Raw genomic sequence first — 11,012 nt, 5'->3', positions numbered from 1 at the left:
TCAGCACAGAGGCCCTGGGTTCTGCCCCCAGTGACACACACACACACACACACACACACACACACACACACACACGCGCACACCATTGCCAAGCCACAAGGAAGCAGGACCCAGCGCTGCACCTGGTGGGAGGGGCCGCTCAGTGCGCAGCGGTCTTGCCCAAGGGCGCTCCTGCCTGCTCACTCTGCACGCCAGTGGTCTCTGGAGGTGGCTTGCACTCAACCAGGTGGGAGCATTGTCCCACAGAGCGGGCCGGCTACCGTGAAGTAGGACGCGCACCTCCCTGAGAGCCTGCTATTCACCGCCCTAGTACAGCATGGCAGAGGGCAGCTGGGTTGACGCCTGTTCAGGCTCTGGACCTTCCTGCCCTCCATCCCATGTGCTTGCTCCTCCCGTGCCGGCACCCCGGCTTACTCTGGTGTCTCTGCTGGCTCGGGGCTCCTGCTCTTCTCTCTCTATGGGCTGGGCTTGCAGCTGACGCCCGTGCTGCCCAAAGGGATTTCCTGTCAGAGAGGTGGCCTTACCCTGAGATGCTCAGTCAGTGATCTTTCTTTCCTCTTCCCCTTCCCCTTTCTCACTGCAGAGCCCAAGCCCCTTCCCCAGCCCCTCCTCTTTCCAGATGCAAGTCATTCCAAGCCTCACCTGGAAGTTCCCACAACCCAACACTGACTGCTCTGGCTTTGCCTGCGGCCAGGTCTCCTTCTTCTGTCCTGCGAGGCCTGCTTGCCCGGAGTTGAGTCTGGCTCTGCTTTCTGCTGGCTAATAACTCGAGCTCTCTGAGACTCACCAGTAGCACTGGCCCTGCCCCTGAGTGGCAGGCCCAGCCCTCAGCCTTCCTGCACAGCTAGGCTGACGCAGGGGTCTGCTTGCCTCTGGGGATTGTGTGAAGAGCTCTGCCATGGATTTGCAGAATCTGCTCACCCGTCAGAAAGGCTGGTATTCTACTTTGAAGGGCAATGCTTGTTTGGATCTACGATTTTTTGATTTTTGTCCCGAATGCCATGGGCATGTTATTTATAGTCGGCTCTCATGCAGGTTTTTATCGTTCTCCACTGCTCTGCTAAAAATAGCAAATGACAAAGGTCACATCTGCTCTACCTGAGGAGTCTCCAGAGCAGGAGCCTTTTAATCCTCTGCCTTAGCCCAGTGAGAGCTCTCTTGCAGGCAGCACGCTGGCCACACCCTGGAATTCCTGAGTGCTAGAGGCGAGCAGATCCCAGGGGCCTGCATGCAGGTGAGCCTGGCCTCCGTCCTCTCTGTGCCTGCTGGGGCAGGGAGCTGGGGTGGGAGTAGGACAAGGGCAGGAGTCCTGGGTCCTGGTCCCAGGGGTGCAGCATGAGCCTCAGTTTCTCCATGTTCATCATAGGCAGGCTAGAGCAAACAGACACAGCAAACTTTCTCTGGGCCGTGGTGCATGTGTGTTCCATTCTGTTTCCTGCCCCAGCCTGCACACGGTGGCCCCATGGATTGCATATACACTGGCCCCTGATGACGACAGTGGTGTTGATGACATGCCAGGCACCAGGCAAGGTAGCCTTTGGGGTGAGTAAGCGCACCGAACCCTGGCAGCCCCACTGGGAGGAAAGCTTGTTGTCCCCATCTGACAGCAAGAGAGAGGCACAGAGCCCAGAGAGGTGAGACTTCACACGAGGTCTCACACCCGGCAGTGACTAAGCAAGTGTTGCCTCCTGGCCCGCTCTTGGCTCCAGGTCCTGAGCTGGATACACGGGCAGGAAGGCAGATGGACACAGGTCTGTTTTGCCCATGGCCGACGGAGCTGTGCTCAGAGAGGATGACTGTCACGCAGTGCTGGGAGCGGCAGGGGATGGTGAGGCTGAAAAGCTCATGAAGCCCAGCAAGGGGGTCATTTTGTCTGGGCCTGCCATTGGGAAGTGGCAGGGGAGACCTTTCAGGTGCTAGGTGCAGTGGGAGAGAGGCAGGTGGGATTGGGGTGGGACTCACAGAAATCCATGGGGGATGTGACAGCAGGGAGGTGCAGCTGCTTGTTGGCTAGAATGCCCTCAACTTCAGTGGCAATGCCTGCCAGGTCATAAATGCCACTCTGCTCCTGCAGGGAGTTAAAGGCTGGTCCCCAGCCCATCATGGGACTTTAAGAGGCAGAACCTAGCAGAAGGAATGTATGTCAGCGGCAGTGTGCCTTCCAAGGGGATGCCGGGAGCCTGGCTCCATCCCTCCTGGCAATGAGATGGATGGTTTTGTTCTGCCGTGGGCTACTGCCAAGTTGTGCTGCCTCCCACAGGGCCAAGAAGAGGGGCCTGGTCCACTGCCACTTCCAAAACCCTAAGCTGAAATAAACCTTTTCTCCTTGTAAGATGACTGTCTCAGTTATTTTTCTATAGTGATGGAAAGGTGGCGAGCACAAGCGTTCACTTCACATTTGTCTTTAAATTGACTCCTATTTAAAAAAAATTTTTTTAGATACCTCCTCAGTGCAGCTGGCCCTCCATACTCAAAGGTCCCCTCATCTCTGATCTGACCAACCTTGTACTGGAGATGTTTAAATAGCTGCACGTCTACAGGACATATTCAGATGTTGTCTTTTGTCACTGTTGCCCCCCACCCCCCAGTACAGCCTAACTACTCTTTATGCAGCATTTGCTTGGTGTCAGGCACAAGTCTTCTGGTGCTGGTTTAAAGCACACAGAGGATGTGTAGGTTTTATGAAGACAATGTCATGTTCTGTAAAGGGCATGCACACCCATGGAGTTTGGTATCTGGGGAACCAGGAAACCTGTGGGTAGATACCCCAGGATGATGATGTGACCTTAGGCATTGAAAATCGCAGTGTCATGGATGTACTTTGCCACTTGTCTTTTCCCTTAACACATTAAAATAAGTACAGAGCTATTAAAAGCAAAGAATATACTTGAACTGGGCATGGTGTAATTCCAGCATGCTGAGAGGCTGAGGCAGGAGGATCACAAATTTGAGGCCAGTCTAGGCAATGGAGGAATTGGGTAAGATCTTGTCTCAAAATAAAAGGTAAAAATGAGCTGTGAATGTAGCTCAGTGAAAAGATACTGGGTTCAATACTGGGTTCAATCCCCAATATGAACAAAGAAAAAGAGAAAAAAGGAGAAAGAAAGAAAAAAGAAAGGAAAAAAGAGAGCCAACACTTGTTTACCCATTAAAATGGTAGCCTGTTGGCCTTTTGGGAGCTATGGCCATGACAGTGAGCTTGTCCTGAGGGTGGGTTTTAGGTCGCTGATCTGGGGTACTAGGGTTTTTTAGAAGATGTCCAGGGGTCACATGAAGGGCTGGAGTGTCCAAAGGCCCCACAATGAGGGCTGCTTATCCTGGACATGGCCTCAGCTCTCCGCTTTCTGGGAGCCCAGAGGAACTCCTCTTGGACACCCCTTTCCACAGCTGAGTGCTACTGCGCTGTCCTGACCTCAATGACTAACACACATTCCTGGCCTAGTTAGAAAGCCCTCACCTCTCCTCTCGTATTTATAGCCCATCCCCATGCTGCGACTCCATTCTCACCTCAGGGAGGTCCTGCCCTCATCAGGAACCTCCTTTCCCTGTGTCCTCTGTGCTTCAAGCCCTGCCTTCCCACAGGTGCCCTCAGCCTTCCTCTCTGGGGACAGTTCTGTATGATCACAGGCAAGTGGCTTCCCACTCTGAGCCTGCTCTGAGGGGAGGCAGTTGCCATACCCACTGGGCTGGGCTGTGAGGAGAACCCACTGAGACCCTCATTTAGTACCTGCGGGCAGTAGGCCTCTCTCTTAGCACACAGACTCTCAACTCTTTTAACACCCACAGTAGCCCTGGGCAGGGGGTACCATTGTCATCATGCCCGTTCTGCAGAGGAGGAAATTGAAACACCCAGAGGTTAAGTAACTTGCCCACAACTGCACAGCTAGCTGGGATTCAAACCAGAGTCTAGAGTCTGTACACTGAGCACCATCCCGAGTGTGGCTGGCAAAGCAGTCTCGGCCACGTAGGGGACTTGCTGCCTTTGGGGTCTCCTTGGTCAGCTGAGCACAGCAGTAAAGTGGCTGGGTTGGGAGTACTTAATGAAGGCCAGGTAGGATCATGGTCACCACACAACATCCAGGCTCCTCAAGGTGGCTGTGGGATGAGGCCAATGATCACAGCAGGGATTAGAATAGGGAACTTTGCAGAGGGAACTCGGGCCAGGCAGGGTAGAGCAGCTGGGCACCAGGTGTGTGTGTGAGAGGTTCCCAGACTCAGGAGGGAAGAGGCTCGGTCCCTGCCCCATGCCAGCCAGTTCTGTCACCCTCAGATCTTGAAGGGGGTAAGTGTCCAGTATGTTTTCATATAAGGGTATAGGGAAGATAAGCCCCATTGTTTGTACCATGAACATGCAGTTTCACAAGAAGATTCCAAGTGGGTCGGAGCTGCCTGAGGTTTGAGAGTCTGCTCTACAGCAGGCACAGTGTAGCTACTCAGTGAACATAGCTGAGTTTTGCTCTAGAACACCAGGGTCCTGTTGCTGTGTGCACGGAGGTAAGGGCACGCCTGGCCCTGGATGCAGTGGTTGTTTGACACCCCGGGATCCTGCCCTGGTGTTCTGCTTCACCTCTGTGACCAAGCTCACATCTGCACAAGCTTTTCTGGGCTGTTGCAGACCTGGCTGAATCCCTGAACTGATCTCAGGAGCCACCCTGACGTGGTGTGAAAGAGCAATTGGAAAGTGGCCTGTCTTCCTGCCTTTCCTGAATTTGCCCTTAAGAGATAAAATTACTTCCAAATCCAAATGAGACTCCCACTATTGCCTTAGGACCCTGGAGGTGAAGAGAGGTGTGGTTCTCTAGCCTGAACATTAGTGGCCGTCATGATTTAATTAGCTTCTCATTGCAGTGATTTAGGAGAGCCCATAATTAGCTCAGGGGCCCCCAAGGGAAGGGCCCGGGCATTAGAACCTGCTCTGGAGCAGGTGCCACAGAACAGACTCATGGAACTGGAGGCCCAGATGCCCCATGAAGGGAGTGGGGAGGAGTCTTACATAAATGCGGGGAGGAGGGGGCTAGAGCGAAGGGCTGCCTGGAGTCTTGCCCTCCACATTTTGTGTGGCACTGATCAAATTCCAGAGCTTTTGTGGCTTCTGCAGCCCACACAGCATGGCAGATCTGAAGGCAGTGACTGGCTCCTGCAGGTGACTGAGGAGATTCCCACTCTGCCATGCCTGAGGGTAGGACTTGCCCACTAGGAACAGAAAAAGCCTTCTGCTTCTGAAAGGGATGAGCCCAGAACAGAGTCTGCTCTGCATGGAGGGTAAGTGGACACCAGCTCAATCCTGACAAGCACAAATCCCAAATAGGTAGGGCCATGGTTTGACCGTGGATGCCTTCTGTCCAGGAAGGATGGAGAGGGAAGGTTCTGTTTGGTGCATCAGTGCAGGGCTGCTGTCTCCTGTGAGCCAGGCTTCCTCCACTGCTCTGAGTCCAGTGCTGTCTGCTGATGGGCACATCTCCCCTTGAGAGCAGCAGCCAGGCTTTCTCCCCAGGTCCTTGGGCTTCTACCCTGCTCTAGCCTTCTGCTGGACTGAGGCCCGGTCTGGGAACTGGCCCTATGCCTACAAACCTCTGTGGACCCCCAGGCTTTGCTGCTTCCTTGCTTTCCAGCCCTCTCACCATGACACCCTGGAGGTAGGTTCTGTGAGGCTGCCTGCTGGCCCAAAGGAGCGGTGAGCTCCCTTCTGCTGGTGAGCACAAAGCTGGGCTTTGAACCCACATCACTGTGACCTCCTGCCTGAGGCCTGCTCCCAATCCTTGGCCTCTAGAACCATCCTGCCCATCTTCCTCCCACCTCCTGGTCATTCCACTGACAGTCTTGTGTGCAGGCCCACTGAAGCCGGCCTTGCACTTGCTAGCAGGAGGAGGAGATGTGTTTTGGAGATCATCCAAGGAAAGGATGCTTGGCATAACTTTTCTCTACGGCTCTTGTTGCCAAATGCGCTGAGCCCAAACAAGAGCAGGCCTCCGAAGGACTCACTCTGCACTGCCATTTGGCTGAGACACACTACCGACAGCCACTTTCCAAGCCATTACCTCATAGAACTGCATGGCAGCCCTGGGTGGTGGGTGTCCCGGACCTTTTACAGATGAAGGTGGAGCCTCAGAAAGATGCGGGGGCTTGCTCAAGGTCACATTTGCAGCTCGGGTGACTTTAGGCTCATTATGTTCCCTCTATGCCTTCACCTACAGTGCTGGCTCTCTGGGCTTGCTGAGGGCGGAGGGACAGGAGGAATCCCGAATGGGACTTGGCATTGGAGGGTGCTCTACAGCTGATTCTTCAGATCAAGTGGGTAAAGATGGGCCAGGAGCGAGAGTGTCTGGAATGGTCGCATCTGTGTGGTCAGCAGCCCAGAAATGCTGACATGGCTGGGGGTACTGTTTAACTCTGTCTGTGCTGTCTTATCTCCCACAGCTGGAGGAGGGGAATGCAGTTTTGATTCCCATTTACAGAGGGGAAAATGGAGGTGCTGACAAAATAAGTGGGAACCAGGAGACACAAAAGGCCAGTAATGTGCAGAATATGACAGGCACGCAAAGGAGCCTCTTCCTGGTAGGCAGCCTCCCCATGCTCCTGCGTGTGCTGCCCTTCTCTCCCCCACCCCCGGCAACTTCTTTTGCCATAGACCTCTCCACCTGGTGCTCCCTGGAAGCCACTCCAGCCACCCCTGCTCATGGGAAATGTGGGATCCAAGACCCCCTAGGAGGAGCCAGGGTGGGAGGATGGCTTCTCCATCATCTTTGTTCCAATGTTGGAAATGGAGTGTGGTCTGTCTTCACATGCAGCAGGACTCCTACAGGGCGGTGTTCAAGGAATCTGGTGAATCCGTGCTGTTCGGAGAACCCAGGCCGAGGTCGCAATTCTGCCGTGGCCTCCCGTTCTGATGGTCAGATGCTTGCCTGACAAAGGGGAACCCCCCGCCCCGGCAATAGGTGCCGCCTCCGCGAAGAGATCACCTAGAAAGGGTTCTAGGGCTTTCCCCTGGGCCTCAGTTTCCTCCTCTCTAAAACTCAAGAAAAAATGAAGAAAGCGAGTCTGTGGGGCTGGACTGGCACAGAAGCTCTAAATGAGCTGTGTGTGAGAGCAGCAAGCTTAAAATAAATTTGTTTGTTTTGCTCAGAGCTTAAAATAAAGTGGAATTAAATGCCAATATTTAAAAATTAGAGGAATCCAAATTTCTGGCTTCTGTTGAAATATCGTAAGAGCTGCCCCTGCCCCTGGGAGTTGGCTGAAAGGGGAGAGCTGTGAGGCTTGGCATGTGGCTCCCAGGTCACCCCTTGCAAGACCCTTCTCCCCTCCGAGGTTGGGCTGGGCGCTGGCTTGCAGCCACTGTCCTGTGGCTAACAGCATGCTGTGCCAGATGCGCAGAGGCAGCCCTCTGCAGGGCGACTACACTCACCATGCGCGTCATTCTCGTAACCCTGGGAGCCATACCCACCTCACAGATGGGGACACTGAGGCCCTGAGATGTCTCACGTGACTAGGAGGTGATGGCACTGGGACCTGCAGCCCAACAGGCCAGCTCCCAAATCTGTGCTCTCAGCATGATGCATGCATACCTGCCCCCCCCTTTGCCGGGTGAGGGACCATTCCCTGGGCTTTGTTCACATTTCTGTCTCACGATGGAAAACTACTTTCTTGTCTTCCTGGTGTTTCTTTCCCTGTCTGCTTCCCTCTCTCATTAATCCGCTCCTCTAGTCTTCTCAGTAAAGCACTCACAGTGCTCTTACTCCCATTTTAAGATGAAGAAACTGAGGCACAGGCAGGGTTAGTGACTCATCCAAGGCCCCATGGCTAGAGGTGGTGGAGTGGGTGTCTTAGTCTGTCTACCCACTGCAGTCTACCTTCTCTACCTGTCCCCTCCACCACCTACTCTGCCATTCATGTCTTTCCTCACCCAAGACCCGATGTCCCTTTGTCCAAGTGGGGCACACACACACACGGCTGCAGCCTCACCTACCTACAGAGGCCTGGAGCCTGGTGGGGTGGAAGGCACTGTCTCCTCCTACATCGGAATTTGCCCTGGACATCCCCTTGGGCCCAGGCCCCTGGAGAACTGGTTCCCACCTATAGCCCAGACATCCATGAGGTTGCGACCTGGAGACTCCCCACAGGCATGCCGGAGACTCAGGCAGTCCTGTAGCCCCACCTGTCACTTGGCCTTTGTACTCCCTGAGTCGGGCTTCCCCTTTCTGGGCCTCAGGTTCCCTGTCTGTAAAGTGAGTGTATTAGATTACCTGAGGACAAAGAGTGGCAGCCCAAGGGCAGAAGAAGCCATAGGCATCTTCTGTTTAGGAACGGGCACAAATTTGTTTTTTCTTTTGAGGGTTCTGGGGACTGAACTCAGGGCTCTCATACTGAGCTATATTCCCAGATCTTATTTTTTTCTGTTGAGACAACATCTCACTAAGTTGCCAATCTGCTCAGGCTGAGCTCAAACTTGTGATCCTCCTGCCTCAGCCTCCGTGAGTGCTGGGATTACAGGCATCACCATCATGCCTAGCTTTTTAATTTGTAAGTGAACTTATTGTTTTAGAACAATTTTACATTTGCCAAGACAATATGAAGAAAGTATAGAGAATACCCAGGCACCCCTCCGCCAGCTTCCCTGTTCTGGATGTCTTAAAATAGTATGGTACGTTTCTCACAATTAATGAATCAATACTGGTGTGTTAATATTAACAAAAACCCATGCTTCATTCAAAATTCCTTCACTTATACCAAATGCCGTTTATTGCTCTGGGATCCCAGCCAGGATACTATGCTACATTTAGTCATCCTTTCTCCTTAGGGTCCTCTTCGTTTTGATGGTTTTATAGAATTTCTACTTCTAAAATTAAATTTGAATGCTTCAGAATGAACGGTTTGTGCTATCAGAACTATTTCATCTGGGTGCCTACATGGGCTTCAACACATGGAAAATCATCAAACAGCAATGGGAGATTAATGCTCTTTAACGTATGCACATTGGATCTCAATAAAAACAGCACTGAGTTAGTGTCCAACTCACCCCAATGTGTAGCATGCCCTGCCCATTCCAATGAGCCTGCCATTGTTGGGAACCCTTGGGTTAGTGTCTACAGTCTCACACATTGTGTCTGGATGTTCCCCAAAGGCTCATCACCCACAGGCAGGGATTTTTAGAGCTGGATCTAGGGTGTAGGAGTGTGGACTGAGGGTGTGGATAATGAAAGCCTCCCACCCCCTGCTCCTCGGAGGTGTAGGTAGCACAATGAATAGGCTGTAGCCTGGGTAAGTGTAAAGGGAGAGAGAGTAGGCAGGCTGCTGCTGCTGCTGCCGCCGCCTTCTGCCTGCTGCACCATGAACTGTTTGTCCTGTACCATGCCAACCTGCCTTGGAGCCAGTCAATTTTGGACTAAAACCTCTACAGACTATGAGCTAAATAAATCTTTCTTCCTTTACTTTTTGCTATCCAGTATTTTGTCTCAGCAACAATGTTAGAATATCACACGGAAAAAAACAAGCCTTTTCTAATTTACTCATCTGTAAAATGGGTAAAACAGGATTTTCTGCCTGATCAACTGAGAAGATGAAGAGGGTGTGTTTGAAGGACCCAGCAGAGTACATGTGGAGGCAATTGTGACTGTTTCTCATGCCATACTTACATTATTAACACTCGTGCATAGTTGTTCTTTCTCCTTTAAGCAAACTCTAGCCCTTTGTCTTCTCCCCTCGATCACTGTCTCTCTGCCAAGGAAGACCTTAGGGTGGAAAAGCCAGGATCAGGCCTATAAAGTGGATCCTACCTGTTAACAGCTGACCCCAGGCCTGCCATTTGCCCAGGGACTCTTGATGTAATGGGGCTCTCCATTCTTCCCTTCCCAAAGAGCCCTTTAAGGTGCAAGGAGCCTTCAGTGCCTAGAGATCCTTCCTCACGAGTTGCATCTTGCTTCTTTGGGGGAATCTCCCTGGTCAAGGTTCTTGGGCATAGTGCAGCCAGTGGAGGTTTTTAATGGTGTGTTGTAAAAATCATGGGGACCAGGTAGTTCCCATCTGAGCTCTCTGCTGGCCTAGCCTCTTGGGGATGTCAACTTCCCCAATGAGGCCAGTAGGTGACAAGTTCCTAGATGTTGAGAGGGACCCCTTTCAGGGATAACTCCAAGGGTTTGGTAGGACATACAGCTGTCTGCAATAGGTGTGCAGATAGATGAGGGCCAGTGGGTGACAAGGACAGTGGGAAGGATGGCCTGGTCACCTGGGGTCCTGCTTGCCTGGGGTCCTGCTTGCCCTCTGATTCACTGTGTGACCACTGGCAATACTCCTTCCCTCCCAAGTCTCCTTTTCCTAGCAGTGAGAAGGGCAAGCAGTGACAATAGTGACAAGCTCAAAGGTGCCAAGGTGCTTAGTATCCACAGTAGCTCAATTTAAATGCAAGGTATGGGACACGCCCCCTGTATGCACAGCTTAGCTTCTTCCTTCCAAGCAGCCTGAGATAGGCCCTGCTACCACCTCCATTTCACTTGGGAAGAAATGGGGTGGGACGCTGAGGACAGGTTTCCCGCTGCAAAGTGTGCAGAAACAAGATTCAAAGGCAGAGCCTGTACCATGCGCTAGGCCATCTCCTGGGTAGCTGCACTAGACAGGCAAGCAGGCCCCAGGGGGACATGCTGTCTCTGAGCCCTGGTCCCCTACTCAGAGAATAGCAGATGCTCAGAGCTGACACCCACCATCACTGAGAAGTGCTGTGGGGCCATATCTGTTATCTCATCTGGGTTTCATAAAGACCTTACAACATCTGCGTCATTACACCATCTCAATGTATGGGAGGAAACATGCACAGAGAGACCACGGTAAATGTCCAGAGTGACGAGGCAGCAGGATGTGGACCTGGCCACCTGATCCACTGCCCACTTTCTTGCAGCCCTCTGGAGGGATAGTGGGTATAGAGCTGGGGAAGCTCAGAGCTGTCCCTTCAGGGCCTCCTCAGGATACACAAGCTTGTCTGCCCAGCCTTCCCTACCCCAGCCCAGGACTCACAGCCTCAAAGG

Source organism: Octodon degus, unplaced genomic scaffold (genome assembly GCF_000260255.1).
Source record: "Octodon degus isolate 3935 unplaced genomic scaffold, OctDeg1.0 scaffold00008, whole genome shotgun sequence".
NCBI classification, from domain to species: Eukaryota; Metazoa; Chordata; class Mammalia; order Rodentia; family Octodontidae; genus Octodon; species Octodon degus.
Note: the sequence above shows the minus strand (reverse complement) of the source record.